Below are 13,235 nucleotides of genomic sequence, written 5' to 3'. Positions count from 1 at the left end.
GAAACTATTCATCTTAAAATAAGACTGGCCCCATGACAGATAGTAGCACCAGGCATGTGGCAATACTTTGCAGACCTAGAGCAAGGTTCTCCAGAGGCTGTATATTATCTGAATCAGTGCACATATGGCAGTATCAAATACATGGTGCTTATCTCCCATAACCAGGATCCACAAGCCCAGAAATCAAGGGGTGGAAAAGGGAGTGGCATCCCTCACTATTGGCAAAATTGAGAGATCCACTGGCCAAATTTTGTATTGCTGTTCCCATGACTTTACGCTTTGCTAGCCCAGAGATCTTAGTTCCAGAGAAGAGAATGCATCCACCAGAAGAGAGAACAGACTGGCCTGGCCATTTTGGGCTCCTCAACCTCTGAATCAATCAGCAAGGAAGAAAGTTACAGTGTTAGCTGGGTGATTGATCCTCAATATCAAGAGGAAATCGGAATGCAACTCCAAAACAGAGGTAAGGTAGAGTATGTCTAGAATACAGGCGATCCCTTTAAAGTATCTTTTACTATTACAGGGACCTGTTATTAAGGCCAATGGAAAACTCCAACAACCCAATCAAGGCCAGACTACTAACGGCTCAGAACCTTCAAGAATGAACCAGCCCACAAGGTAAAGAACCAAAACCAGCTGAGGTGCTTGCTGAAGGCAAAGGGAATACAGAATAGGTAGAAGAAAGGAGTTATAAGAAACAGCTTACAATGAATTGCAGAAATGAGGACTGTAATTGTCATGAGTATGTCCTCATTTTCTTATGAATGTCTGTGTATATCTATACATATATTAAACAAACATTTTTTTTTTTCTTTCCTCTCTTATTTCCTTATCAGGTAACATAAGTTGTATTGATTTCATATCAGTATTCAAGTATTCTTAATTTTACATCATAGTATTCAAGTTACAGGACATCAGGAGACGAGTAAACATCAAGCAAGGACTTTACATTCTTATCTGGGAAAGGGATTAGTGTTTTCAGTCATACAGTGGGATAGCTGTATCATGTTAAGTGAAATTAGGACCTTGTTACTGGTTTTATTTGGAGATTAAGTATGGTTTAAAGTGATGCGTATAGGTGTCAAGTTGACAATGGAAGCCCAGGTAGCTGGGTGTGTCTGTAAGTTTGTTTCCAGAAGAGACTCACATTTGAATTGGTAAACTGAGTAAAGCAGATGTCCCACCCCCACCAATGTAGGTAGATATCATCCAATCTGTTGAAAGCCCAAATTTAAAAAAAAAAAAAAAAAAACAATGTGGAGGAAAGGCAAGTTCTATCTCACTGCTTGAACTGAGACACTCATCCTCTCCTGCCCTCAGACATCAGTACTTCTGGTTCTTGGGCTTTCAGAACCAGATCTGGCCTTACACCATCAGCCCCCAATTCTCAGGACTCTGGACTCCGAATGAGTAACATCAGCAGTTTTCCTGGTTCTTCAGCTTGCAGGTGACAGACTGTGGATCTTTCTGACTTCCATAACCTTATGAACCAATTCCTATAATAAATCTCCTCTTACACATATGTATATGTTATGTCCTATTATTTGTTTCTCTGTAGAACCATGACTAATACACAATTGGATCTTAAAATAAAACTGGCCCCAAGATAGATAAAAAATAAGAGCCTTAATTGCATAATGTGCTATAATATCCAGCAGATTGGAAAATGATTCTAATTGTGAACAAGTAAGTACTTTTGAACACTTGATTAAGGAGCACAAACATTACCTCAGATTTACTTAAACAGAATCCCAACACAGCTATCTAAACTATTTGGGGGCTGGCTTCCAGGCAGGATTTCCTACTATGAAAAAGGGTGCGAGACCTTATGTGTGCCTGGATCAGGAAGGTGGAGAATAAAACAAATGACTTTCCATGAAGAAGCTTTTCAATCATAGCATTAAGGTGAAAAGTTAGCCTCCTCCAGGTCAGGTGATACTTTGGAGACCAAATATATTGATTACAATCTCAACCAGAAATACATTATCTCGTGGACCAACTTGATACCAAAATACGTCTTCTTAATGTGATGAATACATCTCAGCACCCTGTGCTATAGGGCCGCTCATGTGTTATGTAGCCTTGGAGCTGAACACATCAGATGTCCCATTGTCCCACATCCATGTCAATCATCTACTACCAGACTTTTAATGATCACTGTGAAGATGGCTGAGTAAATAACTTTTATTAATACAGTAAACATGTATCAGCCTAATAGGAAGAAGTCACCTCATTTTACCTGGAAACAATGAAGATCTTTCAAATGATATAAATTGTTCTTAATTCCAAAACAAAACAAAACAAAAATCACAATTTGGGCTCCATCTAGCTCCAGGGGAGAAAGACATTAAATATTAAACTATTTAAAAATAAAATAAATATTCCTAGGAGAGTTAAATTTGGAAATACTGCACTTCCCACATGTAATGAGAGATAGAAAAGATATTCAATCCCTTACCCTGGAGAAGGAAATAATGCCATCATTAATACTTAAGCTAACTATAAACATAGGCAAACATAGAAAGGGAAGAAAAACGGAAGTGAAGGACATTCCACATTGATAATACTAAGTTTTAATTCAAATATTAATAAAAGCCAAAGAAGAACTTAGATATTGTTTGCAGTGTTCATTGCAAGTTAGAAGAGAGGTACCTCACATTTTTATTAAGAAACCAAAATAGAGTGACGTCATAGCAATGGCGGCAGCGGGGCGCACTTTTTGAGTTCTCCGTGGGATCTTATCAGAAACGGGAAGCTTATAACCCATCAAAGGACTCTCTGCTCATCACGCAGAACAGCGAAGAGACTCGCGCAGGGATTTCTTGCAGGTGGGGAAAAATTGGGCGAGCAGGGGAAGAAGGAAGGGAGCGGAGCGGAGACACGCCGCACCTGCGGTGGCGGTGGGGACGCGGGTTGGGATCGCGGTCCACACCTGTGGCGGTAGAAATTCGGCCCCCACCCTCGGGTTGTGGAAATCTGCTCCGCACCTGTGCCTGTGAAATTCCAGCCCACACCCACGGCTACAGATACGCAGGATATCCCAGGACGGAGGAGAGCCCGGAAGCCACGAGGTGGGCGTTTTGCCCTGCATCCCACAGCGGACCTCTCCCGCTGCAGGGGCAGCATATCCAGCATTAACTTCAGCTAATAACCTCAGTTGGTCCTTGGGCCGGACAAGGAACACAGACTCCGTGCCTGGGCACCTTCCCCCGCTCTTCTGACCCTACCCCCGCCTTTCTAGAGACTTGATCTAGCCCCTGCACTAAGGAGCAGCGGCAGATTACAGAGGCGCCTTGGAGCCCCGGCTCCGGGAAGACAGGCGGGCCCAGGGAGGAGGCTAGGAGCTGGGAATCTTCCGCCCCCAGCCACCACCTTTTCTGGCCTGCGGGAAGAGTGTTAAGACAGCGGGGCTGGGAAAGAGAAGACCCCTCCTTCCATCCCCAGCCCCCACCCTTTCTAGCCAGCCTAGAGCGGGGCAAACACATCCCCAGCTGCAGAGACGCAGGGGTTCCCAGGAAAAAGAGAGAACACAAAAGCCAAGTGCCGGACTCTACTTTGCGTCCCACAGCAGACCTCTCCCTCCCGCAGAGGGAGGATATCTAGCATTTGAGACTATTAAACTCCATACCTGGGCCCCTCCCCCCGCTCTTCCAATCCTACCCCCACCCTTCCAGAGACTTAAACTGGCTCCTGATCTGAAGAGCAGTGTCAGATTACAGAGGAGCCTTGGGGTTTGGGCTAAGGGAAGACTGGCCGCTGGCTTTGGTCCAGGGAAGAGGCTGAGAAGAGTGTGGTTTGCCCTGGACTAGGAGACAGAAGACTCATCCACCCCAGATACCACCGTTTCTGGCCTGTGGGTGGGGTGTGACACAGCTGGGCTGGGAGAAGACCCTCTTTCCATCCCCAGCCCCCACCCTTTCTGGCCTGCCTAGGGCGTGGCAATTACATCGGCGGAGGCACTCCCAGGGATCAGCAGTAAGTGGTATATACAGCACTCAGCTTTCAGCAGCTGAGGAATTCCCTGCCACACACACACACACAGGGAAGAGGTGCCCTAAGACTCAGGAGAGCTGGACACAGGGCTGGTGGTGCTATTCTCGGTGTGCATATGTGCCGGCAAGGGCAGAAACTGCACTGACTTTGTAAAACCTACTGTCCAGACCCCTCAGCCCCACGCATCTAAAGCTGCAGCCTCAGAGTCACTCTGGGCATCAGGTGACCGGCTCTACCTGCACAATACGCAGGGGATTACTTGGTGGGCTTAAGCCACAACTGGCGCTGTCTTTTTTTTTTTTTTTTTTTCTTTTTCTTTCTTTTCTTTCTGTTTTGATTTGTCTTTATATTTTTGACATCTTTGCCTGTGTCGAGTGGGGATTCTGTGCTACAGCAGAGAACAACTTGGAGATTACTTGGTGGGCTTAAGCCACAGCTGGCGCTGTGTTTTTTGTTTGTTTGTTTGTTTTTTGTTTGTTTGTTTTTTGTTTGTTTGTTTGTTTTTGTTCGGTGTTGATTTGTCTTTATATTTTTGACATCTTTGCCTGTGTCGAGTGGGGATTCTGTGCTACAGCAGAGAACAACTTGGAGATCACTTGGTGGGCTTAAGCCACAACTGGCGCTGTGTTTTTTGTTTGTTTGTTTGTTTTTTGTTTGTTTGTTTTTGTTTGTTTGTTTGTTTTTGTTCTGTGTTGATTTGTCTTTATATTTTGACATCTTTGCCTGTGTCGAGTGGGGATTCTGTGCTACAGCAGAGAACAACTTGGAGATTACTTGGTGGGCTTAAGCCACAACTGGCGCTGTTTTTTGTTTGTTTGTTTGTTTTGTTTGTTTGTTTTTGTTTGTTTGTTTGTTTTGTTCGGTGTTGATTTGTCTTTATATTTTGACATCTTTGCCTATGTCAGTGGGGGTTGTCGATTGTTTTTTACATGTGAATGTATTTGACTTTTTCCTTGTTGTTATTGTTGTGCTTGGTGATTTGCTTTGTTCTGTAATTGCCCTACCAGTGCCCAGCTTAAGAGGCACAAGATTCAACATACCCAGCGGCCAACTCCAGACCAAGCCAGAGTACTACCGGGTTTGACCTACAAGTGACACACTCAGAGGGATTCTTTACAGGCACATAGAGGCCAAAGGGCAAACCACATCTAAGCGGTCAATCCTCACGCAGCAGAATACCCTGCGTGGGCAAAGCCAAGTCTTACAACTAGTCAGCCTAGGAGTTAACTCCACCTACTCACAAGCGAAAAGCAATTAAGGATCTTCTTTAACAGGACAATATACACAACACAAGAGTCACTTTTAGAGCACACGTAGGGGAGAAGAACGAAGTAGTGCAAGTCAAATATAAAGGACATTTATTATATACTAATCCAGCAAGAACTAAGAACTCCAGGGCACCTATCTAATACATCGAAGCAAACACAGAGAGTCAGCCAGAATGAGGAAACAAAGAAACATATCCCAAATAAAAGAACAGAAGAAACCTTCAGAAATGGAACTAAATGAAGCAGAGGTAACCAAACTGTCAGAGACAGAGTTCAGAATACTGATGATAAGAATGTTTAAGGAACTTAGAGAGGACATCAAGAAGGATGTAGAAATCATAACGAACAACCAGTTAGAACTAAAGAACACAGTTACCGAAATAAAGAACTCACTTGAAGGAATTAACAGCAGGTTAGATGAAGCAGAGGATCGAATCAGCGACTTAGAAGACAAGTTAGCAGAGATCACCCAAACAGAACAACAGAAAGAAAAAGAATAAAAAACAATGAAGATGGTTTAAGAGACCTATGGGATAACATCAAGCGCAACAACATGCATCATAGGAATACCAGAAGGTGAAGAGAAGAAACAAGGGATTGAGAACATATTTGAAGTAATAATGTCTGAAAATTTCCCTAACCTGATGAAGGAAACCAACATACAAGTCCAGGAAGTGCAGAGAGTTCCAACCAGGATAAACCCAAACAGGTCCACTCCAAGACACATTATAGCTAAAATGGCAAAGATTAAAGACAAAGAGAGAATCCTAAAAGCAGCAAGAGAAAGACAGAGGGTTACATACAAGGGAACTCCCATAAGACTATCAAATGACTTTTCTGCAGAAACATTGAAGGCCAGGAGGGAGTGGCAGGAGATACTCAAAGTGATGGAAAACAAAGGCCTACAACCTAGGTTGCTTTATCCAGCAAGGCTATCATTTAAAATTGACGGGGAGATAAAGAGCTTCCCAGAAAAGAATAAGCTAAAGGAATTCATTACCACCAAGCCAGCATTGCAAGAAATACTAAAAGGACTTCTGTAAATAGAAGAAAGACGAAAACAATTTATCCACAAATTTAAAAATGGCAATAACTATGTACTTATCAATAATCACTTTAAATGTAAATGGTTTAAATGCTCCAATCAAGAGACATAGGGTGGCTGAATGGATAAGAAAGCAAGACCCTTGTATATGCTGTATACAAGAGACTCACCTCAGATCAAAAGACACACACAGGCTAAAAGTGAAGGGTTGGAGTAAGATATTCCATGCAAATGGAAATGAGAAAAAGCTGGAGTTGCAATACTTATCTCTGACAAAATAGACTTTAAAATGAAGAAAATATTAAAAGACAAAGATGGACACTATATAATAATAAAGGGATCAATTCGACAAGAGGATATAACCCTAGTAAACATCTATGCACCCAACATAGGAGCACCTAAATATATAAAACAGATATTGACTGACATAAAGATGGAGATCAACAGTAACACTATCATAGTAGGGGACTTCAACACACCTCTGACAACAAGGGACAGGTCTTCCAGACAGAAAATCAATACGGAAACAACAGCCTTAAATGACACATTGGACCACTTGGATTTAACCGATATTTTCAGAGCATTCCACCCCAATGCTGCAGAATACACGTTCTTCTCAAGCGCACATGGAACATTCTCCAAGATAGACCATATGTTAGGCCACAAAGCAAGTCTGGATAAATTTAAGAAAATTGAAATCATACCAATTGTCTTCTCTGACCACAGTGCTATGAAATTAGAAATGAACTACAGGAAAAAGACTGGAAGACACACAAATTCATGGAGGCTGAATAATATGTTACTAAACAATGAATGGGTCAAACAGGAGATCAAGGAAGAAATCAAAAGATATCTCGAGACAAACGAAAATGAAAATACAACGACCCAAAATCTATGGGATGCAGCGAAAGCAGTCCTAAGAGGGAAGTTCATAGCACTGCAGGCCTACCTAAAGAAACAAGAAACATCACTAATCAACAGTTTATCTTCACACTTAAGGGATCTGGAAAAAGAACAACAAAATAAGCCCAAAGGGAGTACAAGGAAGGAGATAATAAAGATCAGAGCGGAAATAAATGAAATAGAAACCAGAAAAACAATACAAAAGATCAATGAATCCAAGAGTTGGTTCTTAGAGAAGATAAACAAAATTGACAAACCTTTAGCCAGACTCATTAAAAAAAGAGAGAGGACCCAAATTAATAAAATCAGTAATGAAAGAGGAGAAGTGACAACAGACACCAGAGATACAAAAATCCTAAGAAATTTCTATGAGCAACTGTATGCCAACAAATTTGACAACCTGGAAGAAATGGACAATTTCCTAGATGCATACAACCTCCCAAGGCTAACTCAAGAGGAGACAGAAAACCTGAATAGACTGATTACCACCAAGGAAATTGAATCAGTAATCAACAATCTCCCAACAAACAAAAGCCCTGGACCAGATGGCTTTACAGGTGAATTTTACAGAGCGTTCAAAAAGAATTGTCACCTATTCTCCTCAAACTCTTCCAAAAATCCAGAGGAGGAAGACTCCCAAACACTTTTGAAGCCACTATCACCCTGATCCCAAAATCAGACAAAGACACCACAAAAAAGAAAACTACAGGCCGATATCGCTAATGAACATAGATGCAAAAATCCTCAACAAAATACTAGCAAACAGAATTCAGCAATATATTAAAAAGATTATACACCATGATCAAGTGGGATTCATCCCTGGTATGCAAGGGTGGTTCAACATCCATAAATCAATTAATGTGATACACCACATTAACAAAATGAAAAATAAAAATCATATGATCATATCAATTAAAAAGCATTTGATAAAATTCAGCAGCCATTCATGATAAAAACCCTTAAGAAAGTGGGAATAGAGGATCATATCTCAACATAATAAAGGCCATATATGATAGACCCACAGCTAACATCATACTCAATGGGGAAAAACTAAAACCATTCCCTTAAAATCAGGAACAAGGCAAGGCTGCCCACTTTCTCCACTTCTATTCAACATAGTGCTGGAAGTTCTAGCCACAGCAATCAGACAAGAAAAAGAAATAAAAGGCATCCAAATCGGTAAGGAGGAAGTAAAACTGTCATTATATGCAGATGATATGATACTATATTTAGAGAACCCTAAAGACTCCACCAAGAAACTATTAGAGCTGATAGATGAATTTAGTAAAGTAGCAGGATACAAAATTAATATTCAGAAATCAGTTGCATTTGTATATACCAATAATAAAACATCAGAAGGAGAAATTAAAAAAGCAATTCCGTTTACAATTGCTCCAAAGACTATAAAATACCTGGGAATAAATTTAACCAAAGAAGTAAAAGATCTGTACTCAGAAAATTATAAGACACTGAAGAAAGAAATGAAAGAAGATACAAATAGATGGAAACACATACCATGTTCATGGATAGGAAGAATTAATATAGTTAAAATGTCCATACTGCCTAAGGCAATATATATATTCAACGCAATTCCTATCAAACTACCAACGACATTTTTCACAGAAATAGAACATATAATCCTAAAATTTATATGGGATAACAAAAGACCCCGGATATCTTCAACAATCTTGAGAAATAAGAACAAAGTGGGAGGTATAACAATACCTGACTTCAAATTATACTACAAGGCTACAGTAATCAAAACAGCATGGTACTGGCATAAAAACAGACCCATAGATCAATGGAACAGAATAGAGAGTCCAGAAATAAATCCATGCCTATATGGCCACTTAATCTATGACAATGGAAGCAAGAATGTACGGTGGGGTAAAGACAGTCTATTCAATAAATGGTGCTGGGAAACTTGGACAGACACATGCAAAAAGATGAAGCTGGATCACCTCCTTACACCACATACAAAAATAAATTCAAAATGGCTTAAAGATTTAAATGTAAGATCTGAAACCATAAAATTCCTAGAAGAAAATATAGGAAGAAACTTCACAGACATTACCCGGAGTAAGATTTTTACTGATATATACCCTCGCGCGAGGGAAGTAAGAGGAAAAATAAACATGTGGGATTACATCAAACTAAAAAGCTTTTTCACAGCAAAGGAAACCATCAATAAAACAAAAAGGGATCCTACTGATTGGGAAAAGATATTTGCCAATGATATATCTGATAAGGGGTTAATATCACAAATTTATAAAAAACTCACTCAACTCAACTCCAAAAAAACAAACAACCCAATTAAAAAATGGGCAGAGGACATGAAGAGACATTTTTCTAAAAAGGACACACAGATGGCAAACAGACATATGAAGAAATGTTCAACCTCACTAACCATTAGAGAAATGCAAATAAAAACCACAATGAGATACCACCTCACCCCAGTCAGGATGGCTATCATCAATAAATCAACAAACAACAAGTGCTGGCGTGGATGCGGAGAAAAGGGAACGCTGGTGCACTGTTGGTGGGAATGCAGATTGGTGCAGCCACTATGGAAAACAGTTTGGAGATATCTCAAAAATCTGAAAATGGAACTACCTTATGATCCAGCAATCCCACTCCTAGGTATCTATCCGGAGAAATCCAAAACTCCAATTCAAAAATCTTTATGCACTCCTATGTTTATTGCAGCACTATATACAATAGCCAAGACCTGGAAACAACCGAAATGCCCATCAGTAGATGACTGGATTAAGAAACTGTGGTACATTTATACAATGGAGTATTACGCAGCCATAAAGAAGAAAGAAATCTTACCATTTGCAACAACATGGATGGACCTAGAGAACATTATGTTAAGTGAAATAAGTCAGAAAGAGAAAGACAAATACCATATGATCTCACTTATATGTGGAATCTAAAGAAAAGAATAAGTGAATGAACTAATCAGAAACAGTTTTGGAAACATGGAGGAAAAACAGAGGGTTGCTAGAGGCGGGGGTGGGGATAAGGGGAAGGTGAGAGGTTTTGGGAACGTACAGAGGGATAGTGGATGGGGGGAGGGGGGTTCACACAGTGTGAGGGATAAAAATGATAAATGTCTAAGTTTTGCTTTGTCTTGTGCACCTGAAACTAATTAATAAAAAAAAAAAAAATAAAAAATAAAAAATAAAAAAAAAAAAAAAAGAAACCAAAATATATGAAGGTCAAAGTCCTCCAAAGGAAAAAAAAAATCTATACTATCAGGTGTGATTTAAAAAAAGAAGTCTTAATAATGCTGATAAAACACTTTGACATTCACTGGACCACCTGGCAGTATCACCTTTGGAGAAGCACATGTGCTGATTTCCAATGAAATGATCATCAAATCTGGGTCATTTACTCTGAGAAATGTTCATATTATTCTAGACAAGTGTTTATAAATAGCCATTCTCCCAAAGGAAAGACGACAAAGAGCAAAAACTGCTTGTGTTGCAGCCTTTTTAAAAGAAAACACTTCAGAAGGGCTTAACAGTGTTCAAAGAACACTGTCTTACTGTCATTGCTCCGAAGACCATCCTGTTTAATGGAAGAAATGCACTCAAAGAGAAAACTGGTCAAATAGATTGTAATAATTAACGCATTTTTTAAATAAGCAGACAAAATGTTTCTACTTCATGGGCCTGGAGAATAATTTGATTGTTCAGGAAAAAAAAAAAAAAAGGAAAGCGTCCAATGCTAGTTTGTGGAAAAGTCATCCTCCAAGAAGGAGATATTTTTGAGGCAACCATTAATTATAGTCAATTTCTCATCATAATACAGTGGTACCTCGGTTTTCAAATGTAATCCACGAGCTCTGAAATGTTCAAAAACAGCTGACAGGTAGGCCTCAGGATCTTGCACTCAGCAGTAGCCATGTGACATGTTCGACTTCTGAGTCGTGTTCGAAAACCGAAGCACTTACTTCTGGGTGTACGGTGTTCATAAACCAAAATGTCTGTCAATGGATACGTTCGAAAACCTAGGTACTACTGTATAATCACATGATATATAAGTCAGGATCCATCATTAAATATCACTACCCATCATCCACTTTAAAAAGATTGGAAGAAGTTAACTGAAATAATTAAAATAAATTGTTTAACTGCTAATTAATTCAACAACTATATTCCACTTATAGATAAATATAGACATCATCATTAGCCATTGATGACTACATGCAGTCTTAAAATATTCCTTATTTTTAAATCTGGATTTTCATTTCTTCTTTCTTTCCAGGAGATCTAAAAGGATCTTCCAATAATTAAGTCAGACACTGGAATTTGACACTGATACAAGAGCACCATGGCTTGAACATATAGCTGGCTTACTCAGAGTCTATAAAAATATACTTTGAACTATTTATTTCATCTTGGAGAAGGAGGCTCTTTCCTTAAGTTCTTCCTCCCTCTCAGCTGAAGGATAGAAAATGTATACATTTAAACAGTATTGTATATCTACTTGTCTCCAGAGAGCACTGTGAAAATGAATATGATTATGTTTATAAAACACACTGAGCCCTTGAATAGAAGCTGGCCTATTTATAATCAGAATTCTAGTAAGTATGTAAGAATTGTGTCAGGTTTTTCATATTGATTTAATTGTAAAGTGTATGCGAATGTCTGATTGTACATGAATGTCTGATTTACTGTTTAATCATTCTTCTTCCTCTCCTCCTCCCTCCCAACTCTCTCAATCCTTGCCACCTTCACCGCTGTGTTCCTCTCATCTCTCTCATGATTTCCTGCTATCATTCTGGTGAGCTACAGCTAGAACTGTTATTATACTATGCACTCTCGTTTGAATCAATTCAGTCTCTTTTGGTGACATTTCAAATCAACTAAGCCCTTTTCACCACCAAACTCTTTCTTCTCCACTGTTTTGCTTTAGCAGAAAGTTGGCATTTCCTAAACATCAACAACCATCTTGCCCTAGTGCTCATTATGAAAAGGCCATATTGTTTCTCCTGGCTCATGATTACGAGAGAGAAGGCAGTGAGGGCACGCTTCTTGCTGGCCAGGTCATTTCTCGTTTAAAATACCGGCAGCAGAGTGGAAAGAACACAGACTCCCTGTGTCACCTTGAGCAAGTTAACACCTCTGAACTTTGGTGTCCTCTTTTACAAAAGAGACAAAACCTCAAATTTTCTAGGCTTCACTGACTTAGGTTTACAGATGAAGTACCGTTAATAATAATTACCAAGATTTCACCTGGATTCTCCCTCACTTGCTCATATAGCACCTTTATCCATCTACCAATCAGTATAGAATCTTCAGACTAAGTCTCATATCGATTCATGGGCAAGTCGGTTCTCCCTCTCATTGCTGCTGTTCTAGTAGGATCTCTTTCAATTCACTGCTGGGCTAGGCATCACCTACTTTAATGTGAGGAACTTGTTAAAATTTAGTTTCTGAAAAAGTAGGTCTGGGATGGGGCTCTGCTTTTCTAAAATGCTCCCAGATGATGCTCATGCTGCTGGTCCATAGGCCAAATGCAAGAGGTCACAGACTTTCAGAGATTAATGTGCTAAACTCAACTTCTGGTTGTGGTGTCTAAGACACTATCACCATCACCCCAAGCCTTTTCAATAATAAATTGTTGTGCTGGGCTGTGTCAGAAGAGTTGAGGGAATTTATCTCCCCATCACATTACTCTTTCCCCTAAATATTACACCATTTATTGCAACAGCCTTTCTGTCTTCCAGTAGGACACAACAATACAGCTGAGCTGGGGAAAGGCTGCATCGACCAAATCAGAAACTCTCATTTGATAGCTAATGGTCTTTGATGAAACCACCTTAGCCAGGCATCTTCTTTGATTTAGGAGATATTCTCTCCTGGAAGAATCCTTAATCTTCCTTATAAATTATCTTCTGTAAGGCCTTCCCAATAAGTTTATCATATATTCCTTGCCTGAACATTAGCAGTAGGAACTAGTTTAAATAGCAGATTAGGTATCCCATGTTATAATAATTACTTTTCAGTGTTATTATA

The 13,235-nt window shown here is 39.7% G+C and overlaps 1 protein-coding gene across 3 annotated transcripts in view; it reads right to left on the bottom strand.

The window, feature by feature from the left end:
* The window catches only part of LRFN5 (leucine rich repeat and fibronectin type III domain containing 5), a 266,786-nt gene that overhangs the window by 175,749 nt on the left and 77,802 nt on the right, over positions 1 to 13,235 (bottom strand). The gene's annotated exons all lie outside the window — the stretch shown is intronic.

This window comes from Rhinolophus sinicus, linkage group LG03, assembly GCF_036562045.2.
Source record: "Rhinolophus sinicus isolate RSC01 linkage group LG03, ASM3656204v1, whole genome shotgun sequence".
In the NCBI taxonomy this organism is placed as follows: domain Eukaryota; kingdom Metazoa; phylum Chordata; class Mammalia; order Chiroptera; family Rhinolophidae; genus Rhinolophus; species Rhinolophus sinicus.
This window is presented reverse-complemented; position numbering and strand designations above follow the sequence as displayed.